This window comes from Hyperolius riggenbachi, chromosome 9, assembly GCF_040937935.1.
Source record: "Hyperolius riggenbachi isolate aHypRig1 chromosome 9, aHypRig1.pri, whole genome shotgun sequence".
NCBI classification, from domain to species: domain Eukaryota; kingdom Metazoa; phylum Chordata; class Amphibia; order Anura; family Hyperoliidae; genus Hyperolius; species Hyperolius riggenbachi.
This window is the reverse complement of record NC_090654.1, coordinates 33573288-33591762: the sequence shown is the minus strand read 5'-3', so window position 1 is coordinate 33591762 and position 18475 is coordinate 33573288. Positions and strand designations below refer to the sequence as shown.

The following is an 18475-nucleotide window of genomic DNA, read 5'->3' as shown; positions in this document are numbered from 1 at the left end:
GGTTTTTCTTTAACAGTTTCACAGCATCAGAGCTTTGTTTTTCTTACACAAGCCTTATTTTTAGCTGCGCAGAAGAAAACTGCCCGGGCATTTTCCCCTGATTCTGTGTAAAGCATGATGGGATATCTGATGTTGTTGTTCTCAGGGCCAAATTTCTGAAAAGGCCATGGCCTAGGGCGATAAAAATCAGAAGGGCGGCAGGACTTGGAGAGAGAAGAGGTCATATGTCAAAGTAAATCATCTCTTCTGGTCCCGCAGCACAGAGCCCTGCTCTGCACTAATAGCTGAATTCCAGAGTTCCCCAATCCCTGTATCTCTCTCATTACTACTTGGTGTGTTATGACATCAGCATCTGCTGTCATCTGATTATCCATTCCTCTGTATGAAGGACATACAGATCGATGTGAGAAATACCAGGGATTTACATTACAAAGCAAATACAACTAAGTTCCGCTGAGTTTGTATGCAGGCATTCACAATCATCAGTGAGCTTTGCTAGTTTCTTCACCTTCTCTTTTACAGCTGTGACACTGACCCCAGCAGCTGTTAATTACACTTTCTTATCTCTACCTAAAATTTATGGCTGGTTTCTAGCTTTTTTCTTCCTAGCCAGCAGTGATCTCTTATCTTCCTCAGTTAACTCTTTCCTGACTCATTTTCTATCCTTCAGCTCCTACCATCTATGAGAACTGCAGGAATAAAAATGCTGTTTGCTTCCCTTTCATTGCTAAACTGTTACTTTAAAGGGGAACTGAAGAGAGAGGTATATGGAGGCTGTCATGTTTATTTCCTTTTAATCAATACCAGTTGCCTGGCAGCCCTGCTGGTCTATTTCTCTGCAGTAGTATCTGATTAAAACCAGAAACAAGCATGCAGCTAGTCTTGTCAGATCAGACTTATAAGTCTGAACCACTGAAACACCTGATCTGCTGCATGCTTGTTCAGGGGCTATGGCTAATAGTATTAGAGGCAGAGGATCAGCAGGGCTGCCAGGCAACTGGTATTGTCTAAAAGGAAATAAACATGACAGCCTCCATATACCTCTCTCTTCAGTTCCCCTTTAAAGGACACCTGAGCTGTTAAGTGGCTGGTTAGTGTAATGGTTAAGGGCTCTGCCTCTGACATGGGAGTCCAGGGTTTGAATCTCAGCTCTGCCTGTTCAGTAAGCCAGCACCCATACAGCAGGAGACCTTAGGCAAGTCTCCCTAACACTGCTACTGCCTATAGAGCGTGTCCTAGTGGCTGCTGCTCTGGCGCTTTGAGTCCGCCAGGAGAAAAGCGCGATATAAGTGTTTGTCTTTGTTACTACCTCTATGCTGGTGTGTATGGTTTGGCATCCTTCTACTTTCCTGTAGCAGTCGAGCATTGTACCATCTAAGCCATCAGCGAAAGCAGAGAGTTTTGAATCAGGATGATACCATTTATTGGCTTAAAAGGAAAAAAAAGAGCAAACTGTCTGCTAAAAACGCCTTCTTCAGACTTTGTTCCTGTATACTGCCAATATGTTAGAGCACACCACCATATGTACATTCAGCATTCAAAAGAGATGCATAGATTTTTCAGCAAATATAAATAAACGTCATTCAGATGCTTTAAAGTGGACCTGAACTCTTGCACAGGACAGAAGGAAAACAGAGAGAAATGCACCCTGTATGTATTTAGAGAGTTTAGCCTGTCTAATTCCCCCTCCTCTGGGTCTAATCACAAGTTGTAATTTGATCTCTCCTCTGTGTCACCTGACTGCCACAACATCTAAGCTCATTTGAAAGCACAGGATGTTACCAATATGTCTCCTTCCATGAAAGCAGGAAGTAGACACACTGCCAATTTATTGCAGGATTTGTATCAGTTGTAACAAAAAAAAATCTTTAAAGGTTGTTATGTTGTTGTGTATCTTTTAGAGCAGAGAGACGTTCTGAGTTCAGGTCCCCTCTAATTACAACAGAACATCCAAAGTGTGTCTTGACAGGATGTTTGCTACTTACCTGTTCTCTGTTTTGGATGGGCTTCTCTCCATTGCACTGCCCTGCCACCTGTTTGTGGCTCTGAATGCAGTCAGTCGCACAGAGGACATAGAAGCAGCGCATGCTCTGTCCACTCGCGTGTCGGTCATACATCAGCATCATTTCTCAAGTATGCATGCCCAGAACACTATCGGCTTCTGTGCACAGCAGAAGCGCAAATTACAGGAATTGTGAGAGGACAGAGCATCCATGGATTCTTTGTGGAATGGGGGGGGGGGGGGGGTGTTAGAGCAGCACAAGTGAAATGAGCCCATTCAAACCAGTGATTGCTAGCAGGGCTGGCCCTAGACTTTTTGCCCCCCGAGGCAAAAAAAAAATTTCCGCCGCCGGTGGGGGGGGGGGGGGGGGGGGGGTTAGCGCTCTGGGGGGCCGCCGAGCTGGAGGGGTAGCTGGCAGGACGGGGGTATTGGGCCTAGCGGCGGGGAGGGGGTCGTACCCCCCCCTCCCTCGCCTGGGTCCCCCGAACTGCGCTCCCCTCCAGCCTTACATAGAAGAAGCAGCCGCTATTTGTAAGACGCACGGGCGGGGAGGACTCACCTCTTCCCAGCGTGCGCTCCACTGACATCACTTCCTGCAGCGTTGCAGGAAGTGACGTCAGTGGAGCGCACGCTGGATCGAGGAAGAGGTGAGTCCTCCCCGCCCGTGCCTCTTACAAATAGCGGCTGCTTCTATGTAATGCTGGAGGGGAGAGGAGGACGGGGGACCCAGGCGAGGGAGGGGGGGGTACGACCCCCTCCCCGCCACTAGGCCCAATACCCCCGTCCTGCCAGCTACCCCTCCAGCTCGGCGGCCGGCTCCCCGCACGGACGGGCGGATGCCGCCCCTGGAAATTTGCCGCCTGAGGCAAAAGTTTCACCTCGCCTCATGAGTGGGCCGGCCCTGATCGCTAGTCAGAGTGTTGGACAGAATGTTTTTCTTCTTTTGGCGGGGGAGGGGGTGGGGAGGAGGAGGACGGTTGTTGAATTTGAGATTTGAAGCCTAGTGCGCACAGCTGGGAGGGGTGATCAGCACACAGGACTGTTGGAACTGTGTCTCATGCTCCCTGTCACCTCCTTTCAACCAAAAAGATGGCTGCCATCATGAAATCACAAACATTTGCCTGTTCTTTTAAAACAGGGTGGGTAAGAGATAATATTACCTATCTATTTTACTTAACATAACTAATGTAACTTAATGACAGTATGTTTGTTTAGGCTGGAGTTCCCCTTTAACAACAAGCTCTGTGTGCAGCACTGCTTATGCTGCCACCTGGCTTCACTATCATGCTGCCCAGACAGCATGGGTGCTGCTGTGGTGCCACCGGGGCCCCCCTCCTGCCCTGCAGAGTTGCGAGCATTGGCTCGATACCGGCGCATTCTCTAACCGTCTATCCCCAGCATTAGTCCTAAGACCGTAATCCTCTGAAGGAAGGAGATAGCACCGCTGTACAGTAAAAATAGCTCTTTAATTATAGCTCAAATACATAAAATGCAAAAGAGTATAGCAGCTGCAGCGATAGAGTTCTAGCGTCGCATGCCTGATCAGGACTAGGAAAACACCCATGCACAGCGTTTGGCTTTTAAAGGAATCCTTAAAGGGCAACTGAAGCGAGAGATATGGGGCTTGATTCACTAAACCATGATAACTCAAATACCACACCTTATCAAAGATCACACCTTATAGGAGAACTGTAGTGAGAGGTATATGGAAGGTGCAATATTTATTTCCTTTTAAGCAATACCAGTTGCCTGGCTGTTCTGCTGATCCTCTGTCTCTAATAGTATTAGCCACAAACCCTGAACAAGCATGCAGCAGATCAGGCGTTTCTGACATTATTGTCAGATCTGACAAGATTAGCTTCATGCTTGTTTCTGGTGTGATTCACACTACTGCAGCCAAATAGATCAGACCATATGCTTCTCACTACAGTTCTCCTTTAAGAAAATATATCACAACTTTCAAAGTTAACACGCCTTATCAGAGTAGCATTGCGAGCGCTCCGAATTTATGCCTGCTAATTGGCAATGGATTTTAAAGGAATCCTTAAAGGGCAACTGGAGCGAGAGAGATATGGGGCTTGATTCACTAAACCGTGATAACTATGCTACTCTGATAAGGCGTGTTAACTTTCATAAGGTGTGATATCTTTTCATAAGGTGTGATATCTTTGATAAGGTGTGTTAACTTTGATAAGGTGTGATATTTTTGATAAGGTGTGATATTTGAGTTATCACGGTTTAGTGAATCAAGCCCTTGGAGGCTGCCATATTTATTTCCTTTTAACCTTCCTGGCGGTAACCCCGAACTAAGTTCGGGGTAAGCCGCGCAGGTGGCTTTCTCAGGCCCTGCTGGGCTGATTTGCGCAATTTTTTTTGCAACACGCAGTTAGCACTTTGCTAGCTGCGTGTGCACTCTGATCGCCGCTGCTCCACGCCAATTACCCGCGCCGCTCCGCGCCGATTACCCGCTGCTCCGCGCCGATTACCCGCTGCTCGGCGCGCCGTGAAGCCCCCCAGACCCCGTGCGCTGCCTGGCCAATCAGCCCTGGGCTGATTGGCCAGGCCGCTCCGCGCCGATTACCCGCTGCTCGCCGCGCCGTGAAGCCCCCCAGACCCCGTGCGCTGCCTGGCCAATCAGCCCTGGGCTCGCTACATGATTTTTAAAAAAAACATTTTTTTTAAAAACTGCTGCGCTGCCCCCTGGCGGTTTTTAACAGACCGCCAGGAGGGTTAATCAATACCAGTTGCCTGGCTATCCTGCTAATCCTATGCCTCTAATACTATTAGCCATAGCCCCCGAACAAGCATGCAGCAGATCAGGTGTTTTTGACATTATTGTCAGATCTGAGAAGATTAGCTTCATGCTTGTTTCTGACATTATTTAGACACTACTGCATCCTAATAGACCAGCAGGGCTGCCAGGCAACTGGTTTTGTATAAAACGAAATAAATATGGCAGCCTCCATATATTTCTCACTTCAGTTGTCCTTTGAAGGACAGGTTCGAGCTGATTGGAAAAAAAAAAAAGATCTACGTACCCGGGCATCCTCCGGCCCCTGACAGCCATCCTGTACCCTCGCCACAGCTCAGCTCCTAGCTGGTGACCCGGGGGTCCCCTCCGGTGCAGATTCTGACCTCACCAGGTCTGCCTCTACTGCACCTGCACGAGAGCCGCTCACGGTCGTGTTGACGTCATCTGGAGTGTTCTGCGCAGTAGATGGAGACCTGGTGAGGTCGGCATCTGCCCCGGAGGGGCCACCGGCTGGATGCGGAGCTGCGGCGAGGGCATAGGACGGCTGCCAGGGGTTGGAGGAAGCCCCAAGTAAGTAGATCTTTTTTTTTTTAATCAGCTCGGACCTTCCCTTTAAGGTGGCCATACACTGTACAAATTATTTTTTCTTTTCCGTAGGTTTTTTAAATTCAATAAGTTTTCTTGATTGCAATCTACCACACACTATGCAATTTTCTGATTGGCTGTACGGCGCTTGTACACTGAAGAGGAGTGAAGAACACCTGTCCTGCTGCCGGAAGTAGCTCCATTGCCGCTCTGCATTATGTATAGAAGCGGAGTCCCCAGGCCCCACAATGTGACGGTGTGGGGGGTCGGGAGGGTCTAATCGGGGGTAACAGTAAATTCGGGCGCCTGAGGCAAGTGGACAAATCGGGCGCCGCCATTCACTCCCATAATAAATATCGTTTAATGGGCGCCCGACAGGAAAAAAGGGCGCCGGAGAAAAATAACGTTTTATAAGCGGCGCCCGGAGACTTTTACTGTTTTATAACTGCTTCTCATGATTACACATTATTTTATGATTTATAATTTTTTAAACATTATTTTTAAACGAAAAACAGTACAATCTTTTTTAAAACATTATTTTTAAACGAAAAACAGCACAATATTTTTTTCACACGTTATTAATGCTTATCACAGGGGGTCTTAGGTTTAGGCACCACCAGGGGGGTCTTAGGTTTAGGCACCACCAGGAGGGTCTTAGGTTTAGGCACCACCAGGGGGGTCTTAGGTTTAGGCACCAACACGGGGGTCTAGGGGTTAGGGGTAGGTACAGGGAGGGTTACTTACTATTTTTTTTTAAACGTTATTATACGTTTCACTTTTTAAACGGAAGATTAACGTTTTCACAATTGCCAATTTCATGCACATTAATGATTTATAACTTTATAAACCATTATTTTTAAACGAAATATAGTACATTATATTTTTAAACGTTATCCATGTTTATCGTTTAAAACCCGGCGCCCTTTTTTCCCAGCGCCCCTTTTTAACGTACGCCTAATCGGGGCCAACGCAGTGTATTTACGCCCCTGGTTGTAATGCAATGCAAAACCCCAGGGTAAAACAAACGTCAGTAACTACTATAAATAGAGGTACGGGATATCACCCATGTAGGCTCGTCTCACCCATAAAGTATCAGAGTATCAAAAAAAGTAAAAGTATGGGGAGTACAGAGCTGGTGTCAAAATATGCAATTTATTAGAAAATCATTAACCTAATACAAGGCCTATAGACGAACAGATAACAAACGACAATACATATACCCTCCCCTATTGGGAAAATGTATAGACCATTGAATACACGTATAGGCTAACATATCAATAATATCAAAAGCACTACTATTGATAAAAAGAAGCTGAATCCTCTTGCTTTGCACTTTAAAGAGAACCCGAGGTGGGTTTGAAGAATATTATCTGCATACAGAGGCTGGATCTGCCTATACAGCCCAGCCTCTGTTGCTATCCCAAACCCCCCTAAGGTCCCCCTGCACTCTGCAATCCCTCATAAATCACAGCCTCGCTGCTGACAAACAGCTTGTCAGAGTTGGCTGTGTTTATCTTTATAGTGTCAGTCTGCTGCTCTCCCCGCCTCCTGCAGAACTCCGGTCCCCGCCTGCATCCCTTCCCTCCCTGCTGATTGGAGGGAAGGGATGGGGGCAGGGACAGGAGCTATGCAGGAGGCGGGGGAGCAGCCGAGACTGACACTACAGATGTTAACACAGCCTCACAGCACGGCTGTGATTAATGGGGGATTGCAGAGTGCATGGGGACCTTAGGGGGGTTTGGGATAGCAACAGAGGCTGGGCTGTATAGGCAGATCCAGCCTCTGTATGCAGATAACATTCTTTAAACACACCTCGGGTTCTCTTTAAGACTGTCCACAATTCAGATGTGTCCGGACTGAGATTTATGGGAATTTATAGATTAAATATTAGCCCATGTCGCGACGACTATGATAAACAGTTGCTAAAGAAAGAATCCATGTGGATTTATAAATGTGGAAGCCTATATCCCCATGGCCTCAATAAGGACTTGAACATCAAATCATTCATTTAGGAAATTGATTGAGAAAAGGCATCTAAAAGGTCCTGACTGTATCTATATACTTTGGCCAGTAGATGGCAGTAAACAGACGGTTCTCTTAAATTTGCATACGATCAGCCTAAGCAATGGGTGTTGTTTTATGCATATAAGAACGCATACTACATACTACTGAAGAAGTCACGTGGGCCGTGACGAAACGCATCACGTGATACGCTGTTCTACCCGGAAGCGGGTCTGCTATCCATCACCCGTTCCTCTGCTTCTCTTCCTCCCCCTGTGCTCACGGCTGGCGCAGTACACGTTCACTTGTCGGAGGCTGCGATGTTGCTGTGAGATGCCGATAGACCGGCGTAGCCTGTCGGGGACGGTGCTATTCTGGAGTCCAGCGGCAGCCTGATATCGTGGAATGTTACGTGAGTGCCAACAGCATGGTCCGTGCTTACAGGGGTTGAGGATAGACACCTATGTGTGTCTGTAATGAGAGCGTATACATACAGTGGGTTGCAAAAGTATTGGGCCCCCTTGAAGTTTTCCACATTTTGTCATATTATTGCCACAAACATAAATCAATTTTATTGGAATTCCACATGAAAGACCAACACAAAGTGGTGTACACATGAGAAGTGGAACGAAAATCATACATGATTCCAAACATTTTTTACAAATAAATAACTGCAAAGTGGTGTGTGCATAATTATTCGGCCCCCTTTGATCTAAATGTACAGTCAGTTGCCTATAGACATTGCCTGATGAGTGCTAATGACTAAATAGAGTGCACCTGTGTGTAATCTAATGTCAGTACAAAAACAGCTGCTCTGTGACGACCTCAAAGGTTGTCTAAGAGAATATTGGGAGCAACAACACCATGAAGTCCAAAGAACACACAAGACAGGTCAGGGATCAAGTTATTGAGAAATTTAAAGCAGGCTTAGGCTACAAAAATATTTCCAAAGCCTTGAACATCCCACGGAGCACTGTTCAAGCGATCATTCAGAAATGGAAGGAGTATGGCACAACTGTAAACCTACCAAGACAAGGCCATCCACCTAAACTCACAGGCCGAACAAGGAGAGCACTGATCAGAAGATCTACAGCTCAGGTGGGAGACTCTGTCCATAGGACAACTATTAGTCATGCACTGTACAAAGTTGGCCTTTATGGAAGAGTGGCAAGAAAAAAAGGCATTGTTAACAGAAAACATAAGAAGTCTCATTTGCAGTTTGCCACAAGCCATGTGGGGGACACAGCAACCATGTGGAAGAAGGTGCTCTGGTCAGATGAGACCAAAATTTAACTTTTTGGCCAAAATGCAAAACTCTATGTGTGGCGGAAAACTAACACTGCCCATCACTCTGAACACACCATCCCCACTGTCAAATATGGTGGTGGCAGCATCATGCTCGGGGGGTGCTTCTCTTCAGCAGGGACAGGGAAGCTGGTCAGAGTTGATGGGAAGATGGATGGAGCCAAATACAGGGCAAACTTGGAAGAAAGCCTCTTGGAGACTGCAAAAGACTTGAGACTGGGGCGGAGGTTCACCTTCCAGCAGGACAATGACCCTAAACATAAAGCCAGGGCAACAATGGAATGGTTTAAAACAAAGCATATCTATGTGTTAGAATTGCCCAGTCAAAGTCCAGATCTAAATCCAATTGAGAATCTGTGGCAAGATCTGAAAACTGCTGTTCACAAACGCTGTCCATCTAATCTGACTGAGCTGGAGCTGTTTTGCAGAGAAGAATGGGCAAGGATTTCAGTATCTAGATGTGCAAAGCTGGTAGAGACATACCCTAAAAGACTGGCAGCTGTAATTGCAGCAAAAGGTGGTTCTACAAAGTATTGACTCAGGGGGCCGAATAATTATGCACACCCCACTTTGCAGTTATTTATTTGTAAAAAATGTTTGGAATGATGTATGATTTTCGATCCACTTCTCACGTGTACACCACTTTTTAATAGTCTTTCATGTGGAATTCCAATAAAATTGATGCATGTTTGTGGCAGTAATGTGACAAAATGTGGAAAAGTTCAAGGGGGCCGAATACTTTTGCAACCCACTGTATATGTATTTGCTATTATATATACACGGGTTGATGTGCAATATCCCATCTGACCACTTCTAAGTTGTTTTGGATGCAAGTACTACTCTGGGCCTGAAGAAATGTCACATGCATGTGTTTAAACTAAAAAGGAGTGCACTCCAGTTCTATGCAGTTACCCCAGATGCTAGCTTGCTCCAGTAGTGTTTTTAGGGGAGGGTATATGTATTGTCGTTTGTCACCTGGTCGTCTATAGGCCTTGTATTAGGTTAATGATTTTCTAATAAATTGCATGTTTTTACACCAGCTCTATGCTCCCCATACTATAAAGCGGAACTGTAAATACAATTTAAGCACATTGTTTCACTTACCTGAGGCTTCCCCAAGCCCCCAGCAGCCGTCCGGTCCTGCCCGAACCGCCGTTCTCCCGCCGCCAGCTAGTTTCGGTTTCGCTGCCGGGCCACTGCGCCAGCGCGGCTCTGGCCATGCGTATATTTTCTTCGAGTCCCCGCTATTGCAGAGGGGAACGCGAAGAAAGGATACGCTTGGCAGGGCTGCGCTGGCGTCGACTTTGAAGTCTAGGAACGGAGCTGGCGGCGGGAGAACGGCTGCTCGGGCAGGACCGGCGCGAGGCAGGGCGGCTGCTGGGGGCTTTCAGAAGCCCCAGGTAAGTGGAACACTGTGCTTAAATTGTATTTACAGTTCCGCTTTAACTTCAATTACTAACCTAAAGAGGCTCCCCCTTTTCCCTTCGCCAGCCTGATGCGATGCTGCCAGCCCCGAACGCTAAGCCACAATATTTATATTGCCTGCCTTGCACAGGCGGACTGGCAGCACTCCGCTTAGGCTTCAGCGGAAATAACTGGGCCCGATCAGGTCTGCTCTACTGCGCAGGCGCATGAACAAGAGTGTAGAACCGCTAGAGCACCTGCGCAAGGCTTCCAACAAGTGGATCTTTGGGAGTTCTAGCGCTAGATCGCCTCCGCTGAGAGGAAGGGGGAAACTTCTTTAAAATCCAGAGGCTTCACCATCCCGTGTAAGTACTCCCTAGGGGCAATTTTATTTTGATTACAGGTACACTTTAAGAGATTGTAGTGATTTTGAGAGCATTGTTCCCCTCTTTACCTCACCCTCTGGAAGCTGCTGCATCATGCACCACGCTTTTGTCCCTCCCCCTTTCTCCATAGCAACAGTACACGTAGGTCAGCTGTAGCCGATGGGCTCGTCTGTATGGGGTTGTCACCCTTGGGATCAAGTCCTGATCAGGGGCGCAACTACAAATCTTATCTCCAGTGTTCTTCAGATAGCAACAAAGCTTATCCCTGCCATAGACGAGCTTTTCAGCGCCGCTTCAAGCCTCCGTATTAGTCGTGGCAGTTAGCAGTAAAATCTCTGGCAGGTCAGTGAAGTTGTGGGACTCCGCCTGACAAATGAGTGGAGACAGCTTGACTCTCGCACTGTTGCACAACAGAAGGTGGGGAACAGCTCTGGGGTGCCAAAAACTCCCTCACTCGCATCCCATGACCCCTTAACTGCTGGTTTATGGCTCATCCGGCCACGGGGCTGACTGCGGTATTGAAGGATTCTCCGGTATGGAAGGAGGAATTGGCCACCACCAGGCGGGAGAAGGCCATAAATTTCATCCAAGACTACAGGAGAGGTCCCTAAGTGAAGGAGGTTTAAGCGCCTGCCGGGGCAGGGAGGCCCTGTTTACTGAGAAATATTTCTACACAGAATACATTGCACAACCAACTGCTATAGAGCATTCCCCAGATGATATCAGCACTGCGGAGGAATTTCGGTATTGATAGTCTAATAAATACTAGCAGATTGCAGTAGCGGGGTGTAGGTCAGGGTGGATAGGCCTAGCTGAGGAAGGGGTTATGTATGTCTTGCTGCTTAGCCGCTCATGCATTGGGGGGGGGGGGGGGGGGGCAGCTGCAGACTCAGAAAATAAGCTTAGGTGCAAGATGACCATATTGTTCGCTGTACAATGATTTAAAGCAGGAGTCCCCAAACTTTTCGGTCAAGGGCCGGGTCAAAATACTTCCGACTGCTGGGGGGCCAGAGTATACCTGAAATGTAGAAAACATTACATTGAGGCAAGGTAGTGCAATCTATTACCTGTGCAGCCCTTATGTCTCCCATTTAACCAAATCCGATAGTATGTGCCCCCTAACACAGTTTAAAGAGGAACTGTCGCAAAAATCTTAGAATTTAAAACACATACAAATAAGAAGTACATTTCTCCCAGAGTAAAACAAGCCATAAATTACTTCTCTCCTATGTTGCTGTCACTTACAGCAGGTAGTAGAAATCTGACATTACTGACAGGTTTTGGACTAGTCCATCTCTCCATGGGGGATTCTCAGCATGGCCTTTATTCTTTATAAAGACATTCCCTGAAAATAAGTAACACAAAGATGCTGGCCAGCCTCCCTGCTTGCTGCACACCATTTTGGCAGTTGGACGGAGCAACTGCCATTCACTACGTGCTTTTAAAAATAAAGAAAACCCTGAGAACCCCCATGAGAAAATGGGCTAGTCCAAAATCGGTAATGTCAGATTTCTACTACTTACTGTAAGTGACAGGAACATAGGAGAAAAGTAATTTATGGCTCATTTTACTCTGTGAGAAATGTACTTCTTCTTGGTATGCCTTTTAAATTTTAAGATTTCCGCGACAGTTAACCTTTAAGGAACACTGGTTTAAAGTATTAACATACTTACACGTACATGAACCTGAACTCAGAACTTTCGCTGTATAAGATAAGCAACAGTATAATAACTTTTAAAAACATTTTTTTGTTACAGCCGATACAAATCCTGCAATAATTCTGCAGTGTGTCTACCTCCTGTTTTCATGGAAGCAGACAAAGGGTTAACGTCCCATGTTTTCGAATTAGCTAGGACTGACAGATTCCTGAGCTGACACTGCTGAGAGATCAAATTACACTTGTGGTTACTTGAAGATGACGGGGAATCAGGCAGGCTCTTCTCTGCACAGGGTGCATTTCTCACTGTTTTCCTTGTGTCCTGTGCAAGAGTTCAGGTCCACTTTAAAGAGGCCCTGTAGTGACATATAGTAGAATGCAGTGAATTATTCAGGATACCCACTTTTACGGTAATTTCCCTGGTTTCAGCATCAAAAACACTTCCTATATCTATTGCACTGTTGTATATTGAATCGAGCCCTGCCCTCCCAGTGATGTTTAGCCTAGCCCAAAGGTCAGGAACCTTTTTGGCTGATTGAGCTATAAACGCTGCACATATTTTAGAATGTAATTCCCTGAGAGCCGTACGATATGTTTCAAACTGGCACAGTGCGCATGCGCAGCAGAGGGCTCACGTCCCTGTTGCCAGGGTGATGTGTATACAGCTGATCCGCCGGGCAGCGGAAGTGTCAGACACGTCTTCAGCTTCTCTTGGGTTTTAGCAACATTATCAATTTCCCCGAGAGCCAGACAGGAGAAATACAGACTAACAGCTTGTACAATTAGCTAGCTGACTTGGGGGTTGATTCACTTTGTAGGACAAGATCCCCGCACTTTGATTGGCCCAATAGGCTGTCTGTCACTTGACAGGCAGCCTATTGGGCCAAAGTGTGAGAATCTCCTCCTACAAAGTCACTAGACCTGACAGGGTCCAGATGAGTAAGTTAGTAGTGTATGCTATAGCAGTAGCATGCCTTCTTTAACATTTTATTTGCGCTGCCACACTAAGCTGTGCTGCTCAAGAAGTGTAGCTTAGTAAATCAACCCCTACTGCTTTGTATGTGAGCCAGATGTAGCCATCAAAAGAGCCACATCTGGCTCCCGAACCATAGGTTCCCTACCCCTGCCCTAGACTGTCTAGGTAAGCAGAATTCTACTCCCAGAGAATTCTGGGAGATCAGGTATAATCTGTGCTGGCTTCGGAACTCTCAGTAGCAAGCATTCCACAAAGCTGCTGTGATAAATGTCAGAATGTAAATCAGGGAGAGGAAATATTTGACAATGGGCAAAATTTAAAAATGAATGTTGTACAGAATTAAAGGAAACCTGAGTTGGGGAGATAGAAAAAAATATACACACCGGGGGCTTCTTCCAGCCCCCTTGAGGCTGATCATTTCAATGCCGTCCTTCCGCACAACCTGGATCCTTTGCTGGTTATTACAACATTTAAAATATGTCACTAGTACAATGTATGGTGACAATATTTTATTTGGAAATAAAGGTGTATTTTTCCCATTTGGTGTTTTGGGTCTACACATCAAGGCCTACTAGGCCACGGCCTAGGGCACCACAGGAGCAGGGGCACCAAAGCAGCAGGCTAAACTGGTGCAGAATTTGCAAGCTTGCAAATGCTGCAATGCAGGGAGATTAGGCGAGTGCCTGACTGCGGTACTCTGTTGCTAGCCGCCTGTGCCGCCTGTGGGGGGGCGGGGGGAAGAAGGGATTAATGGAGTCATCTGGTTAGGGGGGGGAGGAGTCATCTGGCTACCTATACTGGAGGGAGGAGTCATCTGGCTACATATACTAGAGGGAAGGGGAGGAGTCATCTGGCTACCTATACTGGAGGTAAGGGGAGAGGGATCATCTCGCTACCTATACTAAAGGGGGGAGGCTGGTGACAGTGGCATAGGGCGGTAAAGAGTACTGATCCGGCCCTGCTTCTCATTGTACTCTGTCAATAATTACATGCCTTTATTTGCAAAAAAATGACAGTAATACACACATGACATACAGTATTTAAAGGATACCAGACATGGGCGTAGCAATAACCCCTGTGACCCCTGCCATCACAGGGGGGCCCAGAGGCTTTGGGAGGGGGCTTCCTCCTCCTTCAAGCCAGGAGGAAGTGCAGTAGCGAGTCTTGGAACGCGCCCCATAGGTCACGTGCAAGTGGAGTGAGATGCATAGAAGCAGACGGATTTCTGGGTAAGTTAACCCCCGTCTCCCATGGTCACACCTGAGGCAATCAAGCCTCATTTTAATTTTGAATACTCGAAAGCCCATCCCTGGCCTCACATACATTTTTTAACAAACTGCGTTGCCATAGACTTACAGGACTTTCAGTTCGCAGCAGAACCGCTCGCTAAAGCAGATCTGTCCTTTCGTCGGGGATGCTTCGAAAACGTCACTTTCGTCTCGCCGCACCGTGTTGACACGAGCGGCCCCATAGACTTTCAATGGGCTGCGGTAAAATTACCACTAGTGATGATCGAACACCTAGATGTTCGGGTTTGAGGGCGCCGGTCCTCCCAAGAGCCGGCCTGCCATTGCCCCCCCCCCCCCCCTGCGCGCCACCGCTGCCCATCGGCTCTCGGGAGGACCGATACCCTGGCGGCGGGAGGGGGCAGGCGGGCTAATCGAACCCGAACATCTAGTTGTTCGATCATCAGTAATTACCACACCGCCCCAGTGTGAAAAGTCCCTAAAGGTTCACATACTGTGCGCAACAACTACACGGGAAGTATAACATTTATAGTGCATTTACTCTGGGACAACAATACAGCTCCTAAGTACCTATGAATTTTACATTTTGCAGTTTTTCGCCATGATGCCCCTTTAAACTGGGATTCATGAAAACATTTGTCATTGGAAAGGACAAGTTTGGAAAAATCAAAACAGATGCTAAACTGAAAGCAGAAATTTCTGTTGGTCCCAAAATCCGTTATTCCCACTTGAATTTGCTGCTTGGGATGCATTTGTACTAGTTGCGCAATACTTTCTGGGCAACCAGCAAGTTGAAAAGTTTTTTTTAATTAAAGAAACTTTTTCTTCAAATAGTAAACAGTGAGTAGGAATGGTCCTTGCAACTGTATGCAGCTTGAAGACGAACCAATTGAATCTGGGCGAGGTGAAATTTCATTTTCAAGTTGCATACATTTGCATAATGTTGCATCAATCTGGAATTATATTTGTCTCACTGACCATCCCTGACAGAGATCTACAAAGTGGTTACATTTGTACATTAAACATGATGTAAAATTAATTAAAACCCATAAGCATTTTGGTAGAATATTCAGAGCCCTAATCCTGCATTAACCACTTGAGGACTGCAGGGCTAAACCCCCCTAGTGACCAGGCCATTTTTAGCTAAATTGGCCACTGCAGCTTTAAGGCCAAGCTGCAGGGCCGCACAACTCAGCACACAAGTGATCCCCCCCCCTTTTCTCCCCACCAACAGAGCTCTCTGTTGGGGGGTCTGATCGCTCCCCCCATGTTTATTTTTTTTTAAATAAATATTATTGTTATGGGATTTTAGAAAAAAAAAAACCTGTTTCTTTAAATTTATTCCCTCCCTCCCTTGCTCCCTCCCTCCCCACAGCCGGCCAATTATGGCGATCGGCTGTCATAGGCTTCTGCCTATGAGAGACGATCGCTCTCTTGTCCCCAGTGCAGCGCTGCTGCTCATCGCAGCGCTGCACCTAGTAAATAGACGGCGTAATCGCCGTCTAACAGTCTCCCGAGCGGCAATAGCCGCTCGGAGACTGAAGGCGGGGCGGAGCTCCGCCCCCCGAGCATGAGATGCGCGCGCACCATGCGCGCGATCTCATGCTAAACAGAGCCCCAGGACTTTACGCCAATTGGCGTTAGGCGGTCCTGGGGCTGCCGCCGCGGCCACGCCTACTGGCGTGACGCGGGCGGCAGGAGGTTAATATGGAATTATGTCTCCCTCTGCAGTGAATGTTGGCTGATGGGAGTGGTGAACATGGGAAGAGCATAATTTTTCTTTGCAGAGACGGGACAGGAGAGACGGAGAGATGCAGAAGAGACGGGAATGTAGGAGAGATGGGAAGATACAGGATAGATGAAGGAGAGAGACAGGAAGATGCAGGAGAGACGGGGAGATGCAGGATAGATGCAGGAGAGACGGGAATGTACAGGGGGGGGAAGATACAGGATAGATGCAGTAGAGACGGGAAGATAATGGGAAGATGCAGGAGAGACTGAGATGTAGGAGAGATGGGAAGATGCAGGAGAGACGGGGAGATGCAGGAGAGATGGGGAAATGCAGGAAAGACAGGGGAGATGCAGGAGAAATAGGAAGATGCAGGAGAGACAGAGAGATGCAGAAGAGATGGAGATGCTGGAGAGACGGGAAGCAGATGAGACTGGGGGATGCAGGAGAGACGGGATGCAGGAGAGACTGGGGGATGCAGGAGAGACAGGAAGATGCAGGAGAGACGGGGAGATGCAGGAGAGACAGAGATATGCAGGAGAGACTAGGGTATGCAGGAGAGACGGGTCACGGGGGATGCAAGAGGGATGCAGAACAAAATGAAGATGCAGAAGAAATGGGGTGAATGCAGGAGAGATGGGTACATGAAGGAGAAACAGACTGATGGAGGAGAGACGGGGAGATGCAGAAGAGATGGGTGGATGGAGGAGGGATGCAGGAGAGATTGAAAGATGCAGAAAAAGACAGGGAGATGTAGGAGAGACGGGGAGATGCAGGAGAGACGGGGAGATGCAGGAGAGACGGGGAGATGCAGGAGAGACAGGGATGCAGGAGAGACAGGGAGATGCAGGAGAGACTGGGAGATGCAGAAAAAGACAGGGAGATGCAGGAGAGACGGGGGGATGCAGAAGTGATGCAGGAGAGATGGGGAGATGCAGGAGAGACAGGGGATGCAGGAGAGACAGGGAGATACAGGAGAGACAGTGAGATGTAGGAGAGACAGGTAATGCAGGAGAGACAGGAAGATGCAGGAGAGATGGGGATATGCAGGAGATACAGCGAGATGTAGGAGAGACAGGGAGATGAAGGAGAAACCGAGTGATGCAGGAGAGATGGCTGTACATTCAGGTCAGACGCTGAGCTGTTTGGGAGCCGAAGGAGATGACAGCATTGTACAGGGCTACAGATGTTCAGGGAAGAGAAGGAGTGTTCCTAATAAAATGTCCTTGTTCTTCACTTTTTCTTGTACAATACTATTATGGGGAGAAAGGCATAAGGGGGGGGGGGGGGGGTTATAGAGAAATTACAGACTTAGAAATGAAGAGGATAATTAGAGAGAATTGATAATATGAAGAGAATAATTAAACAATGTGGTGGGAACAATCGACCGGAGAGGCTGGGGGCACCTATAGCTGGCTACCTATACTGGGGTCACCTCCACCTATAGCTGGATACTTATACTGGGGCCAGCTCCACCTATAGCTGGCTATTGATACTAGGGCACCTATATGTGGCTATAAATACTGTGGGAACCTATGCCTGGCTACCTATACTGGAGACACTTATACCTGGCTACCTATACTGGGGATACCTATGCCTGGCTAACTATACTGGGGTCACCTATGCCTGGCCACCTATACTGGGGGCACCTATGCCTGGCTAACTATACTGGGGTCACCTATGCCTGGCTACCTGTACTGGGGATACCTATGCCTGGCTAACTATACTGGGGTCACCTATGCCTGGCCACCTATACTGGGGGCACCTATGCCTGGCTAACTATACTGGGGTCACCTATGCCTAGCCACCTATACTGGGGGCACCTATGCCTGGCTAACTATACTGGGGTCACCTATGCCTGGCTACCTATACTAGGGATACCTATGCCTGGCTAACTATACTGGGTGCACCTATGCCTGGCCACCTATACTGGGGGCACCTATGCCTGTCTATCTGTACTGGGGGACCTATGACTGGCTACCTATACTGATGGCACCTATGCCTGGCTATACAGTGGCACCTGGGGGGGGGGCCTTTAAAAGTTTCATAGGGGGGGGGGGGGCAGTGATTTCTAGGTACGCCCCTGCTTGGAGGGATCTCTCCTGCTAAGTGAGTACCTGCAGCAGTGTGAGACAAGAGCTGGCTTGGGGGGATGGGGTCTCTTGTGCTAGGTGAGTATCTGCAGCAGTGTGAGAGGAGAGCTGAGGAGAGGGGTCTCTTGTGCTAGGTGAGTATCTGCAGCAGTGTGAGAGGAGAGCTGAGGAGAGGGGTCTCTTGTGCTAGGTGAGTATCTGCAGCAGTGTGAGAGGAGAGCTGAGGAGAGGGGTCTCTTGTGCTAGGTGAGTATCTGCAGCAGTGTGAGAGGAGAGCTGGGGAGAGAGGTCTCTTGTGCTAGGTGAGTATCTGCAGCAGTGTGAGAGGAGAGCTGGGA

At 47.8% G+C, this 18475-nt stretch overlaps 1 long non-coding RNA gene across 2 annotated transcripts in view; it reads left to right on the top strand.

The window, feature by feature from the left end:
* LOC137532191 (uncharacterized) overlaps positions 1-18475 on the top strand; it is a 242214-nt gene that overhangs the window by 66879 nt on the left and 156860 nt on the right. The window lies entirely within an intron of this gene.